Source organism: Quercus lobata, chromosome 2 (assembly GCF_001633185.2).
Source record: "Quercus lobata isolate SW786 chromosome 2, ValleyOak3.0 Primary Assembly, whole genome shotgun sequence".
Taxonomy (NCBI): Eukaryota; Viridiplantae; Streptophyta; class Magnoliopsida; order Fagales; family Fagaceae; genus Quercus; species Quercus lobata.
Window position 1 is genome coordinate 14,112,340 of NC_044905.1, and position 18,327 is coordinate 14,130,666.

Genomic DNA, 18,327 nt, shown 5'->3' on the forward strand with positions numbered 1-18,327 from the left:
TTGTAGAATATATATAATTATTATAACCAAATAAATAATAATTATTATAACGAAATGAATAAATTTCATTAGTATAACAGCCATCAAATATAAAATGATAGCATCTTAATACAAAATTATCTTCTAACATACCAATTGTGCTATTATAATATCATTTGTAGTTATACGTATCAAACTATTCGCATATGAATATTATATCTAATGAATCTACAATATAAGTGATTTGCAGTATTGTTAAGAATAATATTAATGATTAAAATCTTTAAACAAAGTAACATAAAATTGATCACTTTTTAAAGATAGAACTATTCAAGGAATAAAACCTTTGTTCTAATTTAAAAAAATTGCAAAGTTCTACATCTAAATTACAAACCTTTCTTAGGATGCTTGAAATCTTTCTTGACAAACCTAAAAATAAAAAAATAAAAAAAAAATAAACAGATTTTTAAAAAACTAAAGTACCATATAGATTGCAAAATTCTATGTAAATTTAATAGTCTATGATTGGAAGTTACTACGACACCTTACATATATATTGGACAAAAAAGTAATTAAATTGGATCAAACCATTAACATATGAATTAGGTCAAACATAAAGAAATTACCTCCTCAAAAAAAGAAAAATATAAGGAAATTAGCTTAAACAAAAAGCAACAAATACATAAAACGTATTTAATTGATTATAATAAAAAATTAGAGTAAAAAATACATACCTGCATGATTGTAGGTAGAAAAATGGAAGCCTAAATAAAAAAACTGTACAATAAATTGGAGAATGAAAAACTACACCAACTGTGTATATATATACATAATCCACCTAGAAAAGGAGTCCAAGTAAAAATCAAATACTCTAAACTCCTTGAAGTTACCTAATCAAGAAGTTTAGGTTAATTACATATTAGTTTTTTTTTTAAATAATTTATCCCAAAAAAAATAGTTAACGTTATTAGCTATTGTTATTAGATTTTTTTTTTTTTAATTTTTTGTTTACGTTAAAGTTAATACCCAAAAAAAAAAAAAAAAAAAAACAACAAACAATACGGGAAGTAGTATGTTTTTTTTTTTTAGAAATACACTTACTTTATGATAACAATGAATTAGAGTCCTTATTTTTTGAATTTGAGATATGAATGAGTTAGAGTCCTGATTAATCTAATATTAATCTGCAGTTTTTTTTTTTTTTTTTCTTTGAGATACACTTACTTTATGATAACAATGAATTAGAGATAAAAATAAATTAGAGTCCTAATTATCTAATATTAATTTACCTACAATCTTACATGAAGTAGTTTTTATTTTACGCTTACTATATAATATTTTTTTTGATTAATCTAATATTAATATATGCAAATTAAAATAAAAAAGTTGTGAGCGATAGCCCCAATTGAAACGTTCAAAAGCATCCGGTGAAATAGATGGTAGGAGTATTTTTTTTAAAAAAAAAATCTAATATGTAATTAACCTGCAAGAACTAATAGTTTTTTTAAAGAAAGTTTTTTAATATCTTTTTTTTCCTTTTACGTTTTTTATAGAAAGTTTTAATAATTACATATTAGTTTTTTTTTTTTCAATTTGATGAAAGAAAAAAAAATTACCTGCAAGGTTGTAGGTAGGGTAGAGAGGAGAAATGAAGAATATAGCAAATAATTGTAAAGTACGTAGTAGAAATAATAAAACACCAAAAAACTGTGTGTATATATAGTGAGAATTTTAGGTTGTGAAGAAGAAGATATGAACAAAAAGAAGTAGTTTAGGTAAAACTCAATTTTTTTTTTTTTTTTACTTAATTGTTAGGAAAAAGATGACATAAGATGCAAATTTATCCACCAAAAAAAAAAAAAAGGAAAAAAAATGCAAGTTCTATCTTTTTTTTTTTTTTTTTTCCTTTTATGTTTTTTAAAGAAACATATGCAAATTTGTATATATGATTTCAATATACAACGGTAGCTCTTTTTCCAATTGTGGGAGTTTCAATTTCTAAGTGGATGTATTAGACCTCTTTTATGCAAATTTATATATATGATTTCAATATACAATGGAAGCTCTTTTATGTATATATCTATTCTTAAAATCTAAAAATTTACTAAAATTTCTGCAATTTGGTGAAGCCACGTGGCGTAACCACGGCGTCTAAACCCAACTTTTATTATATATAATATATATATGATTTCAATATACAATGGAAGCTCTTTTTCCAATTATAGGAGTTTCAATTTCTAAGTGGATGTATTAGACCTCTTTTTTCTTTTTCTTTTTTTTTTCTTTTTTTGGTAGTATATGTTGTTGCAATTTAAGATGCATTAGACCTCTTTTTTGTAGTATAAGTTGTTGCAATTTAAGATGTATTAGACTTCTTTTTTTTAGTGTAGTTTTATCTCTCTTTTTTATTTAAATTCTATCCTTAGATAATTCTATTCTATTGATTTTAGGCTTTGTTGATAACATTTTAGATAGACATAACTGTTATAGTTGTAATTTCTTTCATTTCTTGATTTGTCATATTTATCCAAAAAAATATGTATATATCTATTCTTAAAATCTAAAAATTTACTAAAATTTCTGCAATTTGGTGAAGCCACGTGGCGTAACCACGGCGTCTAAACCCAACTTTTATTATATATAATATGATATAATATGATATAATATGATTTCTTTGACTTGACAAGTTTCATGAAAGTGCTAAAGCTTTGGAAAAAAAAAAAAAGAAAAAAAAATTAAGGTACATGAACGTACAGTAAATAAATTCAATTTTAGTAATATCGAATTCCATATTATTTTTTTAATCATACAAATTCCAACTCACTAGAAACTCGAGATCACTGAACTCGAGTACTGTTGGTATGGCTATTTTGGCCGCGTTTAGCATTCTTTTCCGATTTGCCGACCTTTTCTTTTCTCTACTGTGTGAGTGGCTATGCACGAGTGGTGACCATTTTTGGAAGAGAAAGACACTCCCCAGCTCTCTCCCTTGTATCCAGCTTCCAAGTATCCCGCCAGTGGTGACCATTTTTGCAGGAAAAAGACTCCTCCTTTCGGTGAAGCTAGGTTGGAGGGTAAGTCCTTTTTTCTTCTTCTTCTTTGATTCTATGGGTAGGAAAATCATGTTTAGGACTGAAAATTTATGGGTTTAAATCAGAAAATCTGATTGGGATAAATTTTTTAAAAAAAGCTTTAATCTTGATGGGGACAACACTTTGCTCCAATAACTCTCTCTCTTTTGTAATGTAGAGCGTGTTATGCTTTGTTTTTTTGTTCCTAACATACTTTAGAGTTGAACAAACAAATGGGGTTTTTTTTTTTTTTATTTTTTTTTTTTATAATTTTTTTTTCGGTGTGACTTGTTTTGAAAATTTTAAGCTAGCTTATTAGAATCAGTATTGCATAGTTGTAGCTTTTGAAGTGCATTTAAGTTTCTTTTTATTCAGAGTTTTGTTTCTAATGATTTACAGGTTTCAACTGACCCAGTCTTAGTTTCATTGATCTCTGAGTTTTGGTAGTGGAAGGATAACAAGAAAGCAAAAATGGATGGTAAGGGAAAGCTACTACAAACTTTATAGATTTCTCATATGTTGTTCTTCAGTGAATTTTTTTGAATATATGGATAACTACTTCTGAATTGCTCATTATATGAATTTGTTTTCCTGAGAAGTTTAGGGGTTAGTGTTTTATGTAAAGTTGTATTTGTTGCTTCAAAAAAAAATCTATGTGCCATGTGACATAATCTGCAAGTTGTTGGAAATCTGAATATGAAATGTGCTTGTTCCTTCATTTAATATGTATGATTACAAGAACAAGAGCTAGATTGATGATGAAAGAAACAGGTTTATGTCAATATGTGTCAGTAGTATAACTCTCAATGTGATGTCAACTTTGTATTCATGTAACATGCATGGCTATACTCGAGGTTGTGGTTTTAACGTGTATTCTTGTTCGGTTACTTTCAAGAGTTGTAGTATAACTTCCTATAATTGTAAAGTTTAAGCATTTGCTCCAAGTTTTGAAGCAATTGAACTCAAGCCAAAGCCATACCACTTATAAATCTATAGCTTTTGAAATATTTTGACAATGACTGTCCCAAATTGGGTGTATAAGCATTGTAGAGCCAATGGCAGTTAATTCAATATATAATCTTTTCTGTTGTCACCATACATCTAATAGCATTTGCCTATAAGTTTTGGCTTAAGGCCATGCTTTGAAGTTTACACCTCTTTTGAGATCAAAATGACTCACCTTATTTATTTTGCATGTTGAGTTCACTGGCAGGAATGACGTAGTTATTCAACATAGAAGAAAATTAACTTTTGAGCATATAACTAAGTTATACTCATGATTTTTTTGTTGTGTTTGTGGGCTTCAGTTGATTCACAGCCAGCTATGGAGGAAACTATTCTGGTTGGTGATGATCTAATGATGGGGCTACCGTAACCCTTCATTCCACCAGAAATTGCCTCCCATGTGCTTGAAGGAGTTGATTTATGTGATGGGATTTTGCAGAATCTATTTTTGTGTAAGTTTTGCATTTTTATTTCTTTCGTTGGAGTTAGAATTCCCTCTTGATTTGGAAAAAAAAAAAAGTTTCTATCATTGTTTTAATTTTTTGATAAGAAGCCTAAGACATGTTTCTATCATTGTTTTATATAATCTATAATGCTAGGACTGAGTAATTCTACTATGTAAAATGTCTGAAGACTATAGTTTGTGCCCTATTTCTTTCTTGTATTAATTCAATTCTTCACTTAGAAGTCTGCCAGGGATCATCACAATTGTCATCAATAACCGTGTGCCATATTAACTTGTAGGGTGCATTTGTTCTGTAGTACATACAAAGAATGCACATTTGAGACCCCATGCTGCATATGGTACACACTTATTGGTAACAAGCACATTTGTCAGTGGAATTTCCTTTTTAATAAAGAAAAGGAAAGGTGAAAAAAGTTTGTTGGTCATCCACCTATAAATTTTTAATTAAACTTTGGTCCTTTTTTTTGATAAGTAATTAACTTCATTGAAAGAAAAAAATAGGGAAAAAAAATACAAGGCACATAGGCAGTTTGCTAAAAACCAAAGAAGAAAAACTAAACATGAATGAAATTACAAAAATCCATTATATCAAGAAGAGAAATGAATTTTTTTTTTTTGATGACATAGAAGAATTTCATTCAGATTAGTTGCACGTCGCAGAGCATATTGTAAAACAATCCTCACTGTTAATCAAACTCCTACGGGCAACTGACCCCACCCGTCAGAACCAATTACCGGGTAATCCAGTGGCTTTTCACCCTTGATGGGCTAAGCAGTTTATGCTCATGCCTAGGAGGCCGGAAGAGAAATGAAATTAACCACACCCAAAGCATTTGCCCAATCAAACAAAGTCTGAAAGAAAAAGAGCTTCAACTCATGAATCGATCTTTCATCCCCTTCAAAAATATGTGTATTCCTTTCCTTCCATATGACCCACATAAGACAATGAGGGATCATACTACAAAGCACTTTAGTTTTGGGTTTGTGAAACTTCTGTGATCAACTAGCTATAAGTTCCACCACACTACGCGGCATGACCCAGTGAACCCCAAACAGGAAACACACCATATTTTATAAGTCTTAAGGTATTAAGCTATGTAGAAGCAAGTGATCCACAGTCTCCCTGTTCCTCTTACACATGCAACACCAATCCACCAACACCAGTTTTTGTCCCCTTAATAAGCAATGTGTAGCCTTACATGATATTGTAATTGATAAAGTTTGACTAGGATATATCAGGGCCAAGGTGGGGTATTTTTTTTGGGAGGCGGGGGTGGGGGTTGGATTAATTAGATAATGACATCAGTAGCATCAATTTAGAAACCGTGATGTGTGCATGAAATGTATGGCTTGGATCTTGAATTTTTCTATGGGTAGTCATTTGAAGGAGACTTTAACACTGTACTGCAGGCTTGCAAATCAATGATATTGAGCCTTTCTGTCAAGATGAGATTGCCGTGTATCGACAATGCGCTGAAAAAAGGGTGAGACTATTCTGCTTCTCTCTCTCTCTCTCTCTCTAATTTTTTCCCACTTCAAGGTTTATTTTGTGAGCGAAGTTTTGGAACTGTAACTCAGCATTTCTTTTTCTTTTTATTTTTTGTTGATAAGTAGAACTGTAACTCAGCATTTCACATCAATTGTTTCATAATTGTTGTTTGTAGGATAAGGAGCTAAGACAACGACTTCAAGATAGTGAGCACAAGTTGGGGTTATCAATGCCTCTAGATGAAGCAAAGGAAAGAGCTTCTCAGCTTGAATCAGAAGTTACATCACTGGAGAGGTATTTTTGTGAAGTGATGTGCTATGTTATGTAGGTGTTTATTAGCTTGTAATGTCTTAATAAGGATGTGCTAATGGGATTATATGAATTCCTGCAATGGGCTGTAGAGATTGTTCGATGTTTGTGTCTTCTCCTAACCAAAATTAAACCACCAGTCAAGCTTTCTGGTATTGAATTTATCCTCATATCCTAACCATTAAATAAAATTTTATTGATATAAAAAAAATAGAGTCGTCCAAGTATACAAGGAGTATACAGCTGGGGATCATATAATCAATCATGCAAATTACATGAATCTATCAAATTGTTAACAGATTATAAGGATTGACAATGCATAACTGACACCCAATCCAACAAAGTTCTAAAGAAAAATAATTTGAGTGTAGGCATAGTTCTCTCTATATTTTCAAAACTCTGGCTATTCCTCTCCCTCCACAGACACCACATCAAGCAGTGCGGGGCAGCCATCCACAAATGACCATTCCGATGATGCCTAGGGTACAAAATAAAATTCAGGTCTAAAATTTAGCATATCTAGAAATTCAAGGAAAAAAGAGGGAAAGGAGGGATTAATAACCTAGTTTACTTATATATATTCCTTAGAAACATGCCCTTTAATCACAATAATGCAGTCTCCCTTCCTTCAAACATCTGCTCATTCCTTTCCCTCCTAACACACAACATTAGGCATAAGGGACTGGCCTTCCAAATATCTATCCCATCTTGCTTCCTGCACCTTCCTTTCCAACACTGCAAGCGAACAGTGATAATTTAGGGCATCACCTGGTTGACCCCAAACAAACTGAACACCAAGTTCCGTCTCCCCTAAGCAAAGTTAAAATGGTGATCCACAGATTCCCCATCTCGATTAAACGTACAACACAAATCCAAAATTATTATACCTATCCTACATAAGTTGTCTATTGTGAAGATCTTACCCATTGCTGCTGTCCAGGCGAAAAATGCCACCCTTGATGGGGCTTTTACTCTGCATATGCTTATGATTTTTCACCCCCTGATAACAAAGTTTTACAAAAGTTTAACTTGAAATTCCCGACTTATAGTTATAGATGGAAGCTATAGCATTTTGCCATCTTCCAAAGGATTAACAGGTACAGCCTAAAGGTCCTCTAGGAACTTAGTCATAGACTCTAATTCCTAGTCATGTATTAATTGGATACAAAAAGGGTTAGTCCATCCAATCTAATCTGCCATTGTCTGTTGTTGGGCTCTTTGCTTGCTGGCAAGGTCGTTTTGGTCGCCATCGTAATGGAGATATTTGGAAGGTCTGATGTGGGAGATGAAAGAGAATTATTATTTAATATTATTTATGTTTGCAAGCCAATTGTATTTTTATGTTTTAGGTCCTAGTAGTTTATTGGGCTTTTAGTATTTTAATTTAGAAGTAAGGTTATTTTTGTAATAAGGCAATTAGGGTTTCCTAGCCAGCAAGGGTATTTTTGTAATAAGGCAATTAGGGTTTCCTAGCCAATTAGAACTAGGGTTTAGTAATCCTTTATAAACAACCTATTGTACTCCTTGAGGAGACAGTTGATATTTTGATGAATGAAAACAATGGCCGTTTGGTCTTTCTTTGGTCTGGTGCTGACTCCAGGTCTACCCTAGGTGCTGACTCCTAGTGGTTTCCTCGCTTGGTGCTGACTCCAAGCAAGACCTAGGTGCTGACTCCTAGGTCATATCTTTTATTTTTCCGTTCTTTCAATTTTGTTCTGGTTGTCCTGCGTCAGTTTTGGTATCAGAGCAAACACCGATCTGTTGAAACATCACCGCAGGAAAGAACCAGAAAATATCACCCACAAAAAAAAAAAGAAAAAAAACCCACAAGATCAACACCCACCGCCTCAAAACCCATAAACCACCAGCCGCTGAAACCCACAAGATCAACACCCACCGCCCCAAAACCCAACAGCCACCAGCCGCCGAACCCATTATCACGTCGACCATCGACATGTCTCGTGCCGCCGCTGCCTTCCCTGTTGTCGCGCCACCACAGTTGTCAACCCCTAGCCCCCCCCGCAAGCCCATCGCCGAGCAACCTTCTTTCAATTTAGAGATTCCGCTCTCTTTCATTAGTTTCTGTGGTTTCTTTTTCATAAGTCTGTACTTTGAGTCCGTGTCTTTCAATTTAAAGTCTTTCGTTTGACTTTCTTTTAAAGTCAGTGTCTGTAGCTTCTTCAATTTTAAGTCCGTGTACTGTATTTTATTATTTTGCAAAAAAAAAAAAAGAAGAAGAAGAAGAAGAAGTCTTGTTGCTGCCAGCCCATTGCACGTATAGGCCCCAAAGCTGTTATCCACAGTTGCTGCCAGCCCGTGACTGTAGTACAGTAAGTTGGCCACTATCAAGGAGAAAATCACAGTAGCTATTTGTTGAAGCACTATTTTAGAGAATCATGGAAATATTAGAAGCACCTTATTTTGATGGTTATGAAACTTATCCACGAGATTTTGTCAACTGGATGAATGGGATGGAGCGATTCTTTGAGCAAGCAAATTTTGTAAATAACATAAAGGTTAGGTATGCCAAGTCAAAGTTAATAGGTAAAGCACAGAGGTTTTGGGAGAATCTTGAACGTTTCCGCTATATGGATTATGAACCTGCCATTACTGTGTGGGAAGATATGAAAGAAAAGCTTTGTGATGAGTATTTGTCACCATACTATCGAGCTAAGTATCTACCCCAATCTCAGTGTGGTACTTTTCAAGTTGAAGGAAATGCGATGAATCCTCGTCCTCATCCCATATCATGTCCTCAGTGCACTTTTGAACAATCTGCCAAGGAATTATCTACCAGGAAAGTAACGGAATTAACTGTAAAGCTCATGAAAGAGATTCAAGACAGGACTGCTCAGATGAAGCAAATGAAGACTCAACTCGATTCAATTGGGAAACCAAGGATAATTGATCATAATGAACTTATTGCTACCCCCATAGAAGACAACATTGATGGTGATATCTTAGTCGTGGGGAATCCTCCAGCAATACCAAAGCCTAATGTTGACATAGACGTACATGCCTCGACAAGTGTTGCTTTAACAAGTGTGCAAGGAAATGAATCTATTGAAGAACAGCAAGGTGAAAAGATGGCGCCTAAAGAGAGTATTATGTTAGAGGGTGCACATGATGTGAAAGTTGAAGTTGTTGAATGTGCTTCTGATCAACCCTCCACAGTCCTTGAAGATCTACATCTTGGTGAAGTCGGAGAGGTTGAGACCAAAGTGCTTCCTATGGCTCATAAGGTTCAAGATGAGATTATACTGATTCCACACATTAATTTTATTATTCCAAATGAGTTTGATGCGGTGGAATTCAAGGTTTTGCTTTTCCCTATGCTCCCTAAGTTGATTTCAAACTTGAAGCAAGTGTTGTTTGTCAGCATCCTAATCCTTCAATGCTTTAAAACTCGAGGTCGAGTTTTCTCCAACCAGAGGAGAATGATGTGGGAGATGAAAGAGAATTATTATTTAATATTATTTATGTTTGCAAGCCAATTGTATTTTTATGTTTTAGGTCCTAGTAGTTTATTGGGCTTTTAGTATTTTAATTTAGAAGTAAGGTTATTTTTGTAATAAGGCAATTAGGGTTTCCTAGCCAACAAGGGTATTTTTGTAATAAGGCAATTAGGGTTTCCTAGCCAATTAGAACTAGGGTTTAGTAATCCTTTATAAACAACCTATTGTACTCCTTGAGGAGACAGTTGATATTTTGATGAATGAAAACAATGGCCGTTTGGTCTTTCTTTGGTCTGGTGCTGACTCCAGGTCTACCCTAGGTGCTGACTCCTAGTGGTTTCTCCGCTTGGTGCTGACTCCAAGCAAGACCTAGGTGCTGACTCCTAAGTCATATCTTTTATTTTTCCGTTCTTTCAATTTTGTTCTGGTTGTCCTGCGTCAAGGTCATTCCTCTTTGTTTGATGTGGTGTATTTGGAAGGAGAGAAATAGTAGGTGTTTTGAAGACATTGAGCGTTCCATGCCTGATCTCAAGCTTCTTTTTCTCCGATCCTTATTTGACTGGTTCTTTGTGTGGAGAAACCAACCTTTTTCTACTATTTTAGATTTACTTGACTTTTGTAATTTTCGTTTTTAAATTGTTCACCCCTGTATACTTCCTGTGTACTTGGGTGTCTCTCTTATTTTGATATCAATGAATCCTTTACTTATCAAAAAAAAAAAAAAATCTAATCTGCTACCTTTACATCTCTATCCATTGTCATGATGTAGAATTCAAGATATGTATCTTTTGCAAGCTGTCCCACACTCCGGTGATCATGCCAACCACCCTAGGACTCTCCATACTTATTATTAATTATTCTACTCCAAAGACACTATCCCTCTCCTCCATATACCTCCACAACCATTGCCTCAGTAGTGCTTGATTAAAAACCAACCAACGCACCATTTGGGCGAGTTGGTACTTTCCCAAGTACTAAGTGCTTGGGGGAGCAGGAGGAGGGCGTGGGTTCAAGCTACAAGGGTAGCATATTTAGTACGTAAGTATTTCTAACCATCATAAAGAAAAGCCCAAACTATCTATATGCATTAGTATCTCTTTGTGCCATGACCACTTTGTCCTCTCCTCTAGTTTTCGTAATAAAATCTTTATTCTGATCAGCCACTGTTTATGTCAACAAATGTTTCTAGAAGCCAATTAGTGTTTTCTCTTCCAATGAAGATAGAATGGAGGAAATATTTCCTTCTTTGAGAAATCTTTAATGTGAATACTTGACCCCCTTCCTCGATGGTAAGTTTGAACGTTTTGGGCCCAGTGCAAAAAAAATCTTTACCCTCGCATGATGGTGAATCGAAATGTAGTAGATATTTTATTTTTTGTTTATAAGTAATAAAATTGATTGAAATGAGGTGAACTAGATATGACGCTCCTTGATGTGTGCTAAGTATAATGTAGATGCATGCAAAATGCATCTTTGAAGTTATTTAAAAAATAAAATAAAATCCAGAAGGCATCTTTTAATCCTGAGGCTTATCATTGATATCCATGCATCTTTGAAGTTATTTAAAAAATAAAATAAAATCCAGAAGGCATCTTTTAATCCTGAGGCTTATCATTGATATCCATGTTACTGGAATGTTATCTCTATATGCCTCAAACAATATGAGTTCACCAAGATCAGCTTTTTTGCACGTATTGATTAAATTATAGCCAGTGATATGGCCATAGGGGGTAGTTGAGTCACGTGTTGCACCTACTGCTATTCTATAGTTATATTTCAGGGTCAATTGCATGTTTGTGGGGTTAACTATGCATATCCCTTTTACCATTATATATATTTTGATTTTATCATGATGAGAACTTCTGGTGATTAATTTGATTTTGACCAAGAGTTTTACAATGGCTGTCAACTCAAACTTATCTTTTACCAAGCTTTTGACTTGCTTTGTAGAAAGGTAATGCCCTAAAAGTAACATACGTAGAGAAAGTTGCCAATCATATGATTTACCTAAGCTTTATTCTTTTAATTACATATCCTCCCAGAAGCCTTTTTGGCATTCCCTGCATCCTATTGAACCATATTTCTACAAACTTTGCTTTCCTTATAACTAGATGTATGGTTACATAATGTTGAATCTTTTATCATCTTTGAAAGTCACTCTAATATATCATTGATTATACATTTATAGGCTCTTGATTCTTGCTAGTGGAATTGAAGGCATGGAAGGATTTCGCCAGAGATGGAGCTTGCATGGTCGCCTCACAGATACCAAGTAATGTTTAAAATGCACATCATAATGTTTTCATGGAGTGTGCATGTATGAATGCATGTTTTGTTAGCTCTTAGTGCTTTTGTGTGAGGTACTGCCAACCATTATAGTGGTAGTCACTTGTTTGATTTTTCCTAACAAATTAAGAGTTATATAAGATTTAAGGTATGAAGATCTCCATTCAAAGACAGGGTAAGCCTGGTGAGGAAAAGACTAGGAGAATCACCTAAATTGGTTTACCCATGGAGCAATGGCTAATGATTGTTGCACTAATGAGTGAGTAATATGACTTAAGTTGAAGGATTGAAGAGATAAAAGGGGGCCAAAAATAGCATGATGGAGTTGGTGAAGAAGGAGATGATAATGGAAAGTGGATGAATATATTTATTACTGTAGAAAAGAGATAATCACATAAAGATACATTTAGCCCACCTCAATCAGTTGATAAACGATCCATGGAAAACCCCAAAACCAAGTAATTGATAAAGTAGAATAAAATTGGCATTTTAAAAATTTTTATTTTTATTTTTTTATAATAAGTAATCAATTTGAAGAGGAACTACCTCATGTACACAGGATATTTACATAAAGTACTCCTAAAGAATTAATATGAATGAAAGTTACAATCTACAAGGGAGAGGGAATTCAATGAAATCTACAATAGAGTGTATCTCACTAGGGCCCAAAACAAGGGGACCATAACAATAATCTTATAAAAGACACTTTCAACTAGATGACCATTACTTCCACACCCTTGAATGTATGGTGATTCCTCTCCCTCCACAAGGACCACATAATAAAAGGGGTTTGGTTCTAAACAAAGGAAGAATGCTACCAAATTGATTCTTCCAAACTGAAAGTAAGTTTTTAGTCTGTGAGTCTTTTTGCAAAGTAGTCTCTCTTTAATAAAATTTCCTTTTATGTGTATGTGTGTGTGTCTATATATATATATATATATAGTAATTTTTTAGACTACATGTCTTTATGCGAAATAGTCTCTCTTTATTAAAAAAAATTTCCTTATATGTGCGTGTGTGTATGTATAAATTGAGAGTAGCTCGACAATATTCTTGAACATTATGCAATGGACCCCAAATGCAGAAAAGATTAAACTCCACAATTCATATGCAATGTCACAATGCAGTAGCAAATGGATCAGTCTCTCCACTGCTCCTACAAATACAACATCACTTATCGAAGTTCACCTGCTAGAATCTTCTCTTATGCTGTTGTCCTCACAAAGAAAGCTATCATTTTTGGAACCTTTGGACACTAGATGCTTTTCCATGGAAATGCTACTTCTCCTGGGGCCCTCAAACTCATAATATGAATGAACATCAAATTCACTTCAATCTCCACCTCATGTGATAAGGGTCCTCACTAGTTGGGATATTTACAGGATATTTTTGATAGGTGATAATGCTTTATTAATAATGAAAAAATACAGGATATTTACAGGATATCAAACATAGTAAACTCAAATTCCTCATTAAAAGCATGAATGAACTTGATATTCTGTAAGTGTGTCGTCTCTTAGTTCTGAATCTCCAAGTTAGAACTAAATGAAGCCTCCTTGTCAGATGAAACGGTGTTGAGCTCTGGCACCCATACCATATATCATGTTGAATGCTTTCAATGAGACATCCTTGCATTTATTGCTGAGTTGCAAAAGTAAAATTTTTTTCCTTAAGAGTTTCCCTATTCCTTGATCTATCAACTGTTTAATTTTATGCATTTCTAAACTTGTATCTTCATATTGTAGTTATTTAGCTTTATTGGATCCTCTGTAGGAGAAGGCTGGAGTCTTTGAAACAGGGAATGGAGAATAAAATTAAAGATGAGCCTGTTAGAGGTTCAACTGCTAAAAGATGGTCTTTTTGGTGAAGATTCAAGAGGCATATCTTTCACATGATTCTGGGTGGACTTACTCTGCAGCCTTGAACAACAGTATATACACAAGCTATTAGTAAGTTGAATGTGTTTAGAGTCAGAGTTCTGCTTTTTGATTTTTTGTCATAATAAGCTATCTTTTCAAAGCTATTGAATTCCTTTTATATCATTCAAGTCAGTAATGTACTTATGTTTTATTGCTAATTAATGTATAAATATCATTTTATTACTGTGAAAAGGGTTTGTCCTCAAAAGGCATGATGGAAATGTGAATAGCCAATGTAGATTAGCAATTTTTTTGCTGAAGACAATGGAGATTTCAATTATTTCTTCCTTCCTTTGTTTCTCCATGTGGAATTGTAAGTAGACATAGCTTGAGTGGCACTTTGCCTGTCGCTGGCAACAAGTGGATCTCTTGTTCCTTCAATGGACTGGACTTCAACACACAACAATCAAAACAAATATTGAATAGTAAGAACAATTATTTGGCTTAAAAATTTTGAGTTCTTTATCTCTATTAGAGGTTGGCACAGTTGCACACACTAAACTTTTCTACAGAAGAGATGAGCATTTCACAGTTGTTATTTGTAGATGGCATGATATTATCTTGAGAGGCTTCCACTGAGAATTGGCTACATATTTGCCTTGTTTTTATGTGCTTTGGGGTAGGGACAGGGTTATGGGTGAATTTGACTAAGAGTGGGCTGGTCATGGTGGGCAATGCTGCATTTTTGGCTGATTTATTATGTAGTAAGGTGGGGTTTTTCCCCGGGATCAACTTAGGGATGCCCTTAGGCTCTGTTTATAAATTGCAGCAGTTTAGAATGTTGTAACAGAAAGATGGATTTTAATTTTTATGTCAATAAATCATTTTAGAATTTTTTTATAGAAAAATAAAAAAAGTGACTAATCTTTTTGACAATTTTGTCAATTTCTCATAAAAAAATTCTTAAAATAGATGATTAATGGCATCCATTAACGACCGGACCCTAAAAAAATTAAAGAAATTGTATTTGCAAATGGGGTTGCCTTACTTTCTCAATACTTTAGCTAGTCAGCTTACCGATTACTCTTCTCTCTTCGCTATTCCTTCTTTTGTGTTTAACAGGATTGAGAGGATCCAACGAAATTTCTTGTCAAAGAGGGGGAGGATGGTTAGAGCAAATTTCATTTAGTGGGATTGAGAGCATCCACTTGGACAAAATCTTTAGAAATAATTTTAGTGAATAAATCATTGGCCCCTATTCTTAGTGATATAGAGAAAATTAAATTTGAATAAAAGGAATATGAGATACAATCATAATATTGTTATTTTTATTAAATTTTATCTAACAGTGATTTATATGTGCAAGAGTATGTGCCTTTAAACTAGTTATTTCTAAAAAGGAGAATGTTAAAGAATGCCCTAAGGGCATTGGTTTAGGATAGATAAGAACAAAGACTTGCATTAAACATGACCATTCTAAGAAAGGACAAATAAGAACAAAGACCTGCATTAAACATATTTTAAGATTGAAAGTTTGTCATAAGGAGGGACATTTTCTTGGTTATCTTAATAAGCTCTAGATGATCTCTTCTTGTGGGGAAAGTCCAAATAATTGACTGATCCAAAAGGCAGCCAAGATTTTGGGTTGCTGACTTGTGTCACAAGTTTCCAAGTCATTGAATTTTCTTGGTTATCTTAATCAGCTCTAGATGATCTCTTCTTGGGGGGAAAGTCCAAATAATTGACTGATCCAAAAGGCAGCCAAGATTTTGGGTTGCTGACTTGTGTCACAAGTTTCCAAGTCACTGAATTTTCTTGGTTATCTTAATCAGCTCTAGATGATCTCTTCTTGGGGGGAAAGTCCAAATAATTGACTGATCCAAAAGGCAGCCAAGATTTTGGGTTGCTGACTTGTGTCACAAGTTTCCAAGTCACTGAATTTTCTTCAGTGAATTTATTGTGTGCAGTCGTGGTATGTTCACACTCCAAGTAATTTGTATAAGTAGAGGTGTGCAGAAAACCCACCGATCCGACCCAACCCAACCCGTCAAGTTGGGTCGGTTTTTAAGGCTTGGTGGATTGGGTTGGGTTACAAAATTTTTTTTAATAGTGGGTCGGGTTGGGTTTGGGTCATAAAATTACAAATCCGCCAAACCCGACCCACCATATTTAACATATATTTAAAATATATTATATATTTAATAAAATTTTTTTAAAATAAGTTGTAGGGCACTTTTTTATATATATATATATATATTATATTTAATAATTTAAAAAAAAAACTAGCTGTAGAGCAATATTTCCTTGGTTCCTCCTGTTAATACTAATTTAATATATATAATATATTATATAATTAATAATTTTTTTTAAATAACCAGTTCTTCCTATCCTATATAAAAGCCAATTAGTTTACATAAATCCTAATAAATTACTATTATTATTTAGTCATTAGTATTGTTTGTCTTTAAGGAATTACATTGATACTAATCTTTAGGTTTTTTTAATATATTAATATTTATATTTTTTTCTACTCAATTTAATAATAATAATAAAAAAATTTGTCAAACCCATGGGTTCAACCTGACTTAACCCGACCCATGTGGGTTGGGTTGGACTTTTGTGATAGATTGGGTTGGGTTGAATTTTTTTTGACCCACCATGATGGATTAGGTCAAAAAATCCCCTCAATCCGACCCAATCCGACCCATGCACACTCCTACTGTATAAGTTTTAAAGAGCATTTAATGCGAAAAGCCTAAAACTATCTGAATGTTATTTTAGCACACAAATTATTAACAAAAATTAACATGTCAAAAGCATTTTAGTCCAATTAGTCAGCACCTCTACCCCAATTATCAATGTATCATAAAATACCAAAAATATACTTTCATCATATGTGTCAACAATCCAACTTTTAACCTTTTGGCAATAAATTAGATTTTAACTTTTTGTAACACGTGATTTAATATAAAAATTACCAAAATTTAAATATTTTAATAAGCATTATGCATATAAGCTAAATAAACTGTTACCAAATCACGATCTTAAGACAAAATCAATTGAATCTTCTATTTATAGACATATCTATATATAGATGTGTTTCTAAAAGAAAAACAAAAAAAAATATTTATATGGATATAGTCATACAAACACACCAATTTCATGAGCTCTGAATAAGATCAAGTATCAAATTTTGAACCGTCAAACTTATGGCATCAAGAAGCTCTTGTATTTTTTTTTTTTTTTTTTTTGAAAGGTGACGCCAAGATATGGAAATCTGGATGCGGACCACGTGGCTAATAATGATCATGAATGGATAAGACACATTTTGCATTTTGGTCAACACTTCCAGACATATATAACATCTAAAACCAGGAAAATGCTAAAGTTACTTGGATGAGACAATGGATAAGGATTTGTAGATTTTTAGGCCCAATCCGATCCTTATAATAAAGAAATTAATTAATTTTTTTTTAAAAATGGGTTTGAGTTCATATTGTATCTTAGGTGCTCAAATCTAACATGATTATTAATTTAAATTATCAAAGTACTCTATTTATAATTTTTTAACACAAAAAAGAAATGTTTATAATAAAAGTAAGCGTCTCTTTTTCCTTCTAAAAGATTACTTAATTTTAATAAATTTACTTATACTAATGTTTAAATTTTGTTAAATTTTATTTTAGATTTTCAATGGTTATTCGGCTTGATACAATCTGTTTCGATCCAATTTACGATAAGATAAATTAACTAATTTGGTACAAATTTGGGTTTTTGTAATATAATTTTAATGGTATATATATATATATATCTCTCTTTTAGCAAAGTTATATATATATATATATATATATGTAGAATAGTTAGAATGTTTGAATTTGAGATTTGTTTTTTGGTCTCTTATTAGTTGATTTGTTGCCAGCATCAATTTTAGGGTCGTGTTAGTGAGCACTTTAAAAATAGAAGTTAAAAAATAATTATTAATTAAATTGTTATAATGCACACTATTTTTAAGAAAAATTCACTCATCAATAATTTATGAGAAAAAGTTAAAGAATGCTTTAAAGGCATTAGTTTAAAAAATATTTTTTAAAATTTTTTATGAGAAAAGAAAAATAATAATTAATTTTTTTAACAATTTTTTTATATTTATTATAAAAGTAATATTAAAAGATTCAAAATTTTCTTAAAATGGTTTATTAACCTGTTAAGTGGATCCATAATTCATTAGTTTTGCATATACAAATTGGTTTGCACGGAAAAATTAATTAAGTTTGTATGGGCTTTAGTGTTAAACACACTTTAAGTACTCCGTCGTTTAAAAAGAAAAAAGAAAAAAAAAAGAAGGTACTCCGTCCTTACTCCTTACAACAAAAACCTTTTTTTTTTTTTTTTTTTTTTTCCTATTATT

The 18,327-nt window shown here is 32.8% G+C and overlaps 1 pseudogene across 1 annotated transcript; it reads left to right on the plus strand.

The window, feature by feature from the left end:
* The first annotated feature begins 2,867 nt into the window (after positions 1 to 2,867).
* On the plus strand, positions 2,868 to 14,430 carry LOC115974623 (annotated as a pseudogene). The gene is made up of 7 exons (XR_004087983.1): positions 2,868 to 3,053; positions 3,450 to 3,528; positions 4,358 to 4,507; positions 5,932 to 6,005; positions 6,186 to 6,304; positions 11,963 to 12,046; positions 13,834 to 14,430. The product of XR_004087983.1 is annotated as an uncharacterized LOC115974623 (transcript).
* The last annotated feature ends 3,897 nt before the right edge of the window (positions 14,431 to 18,327 follow it).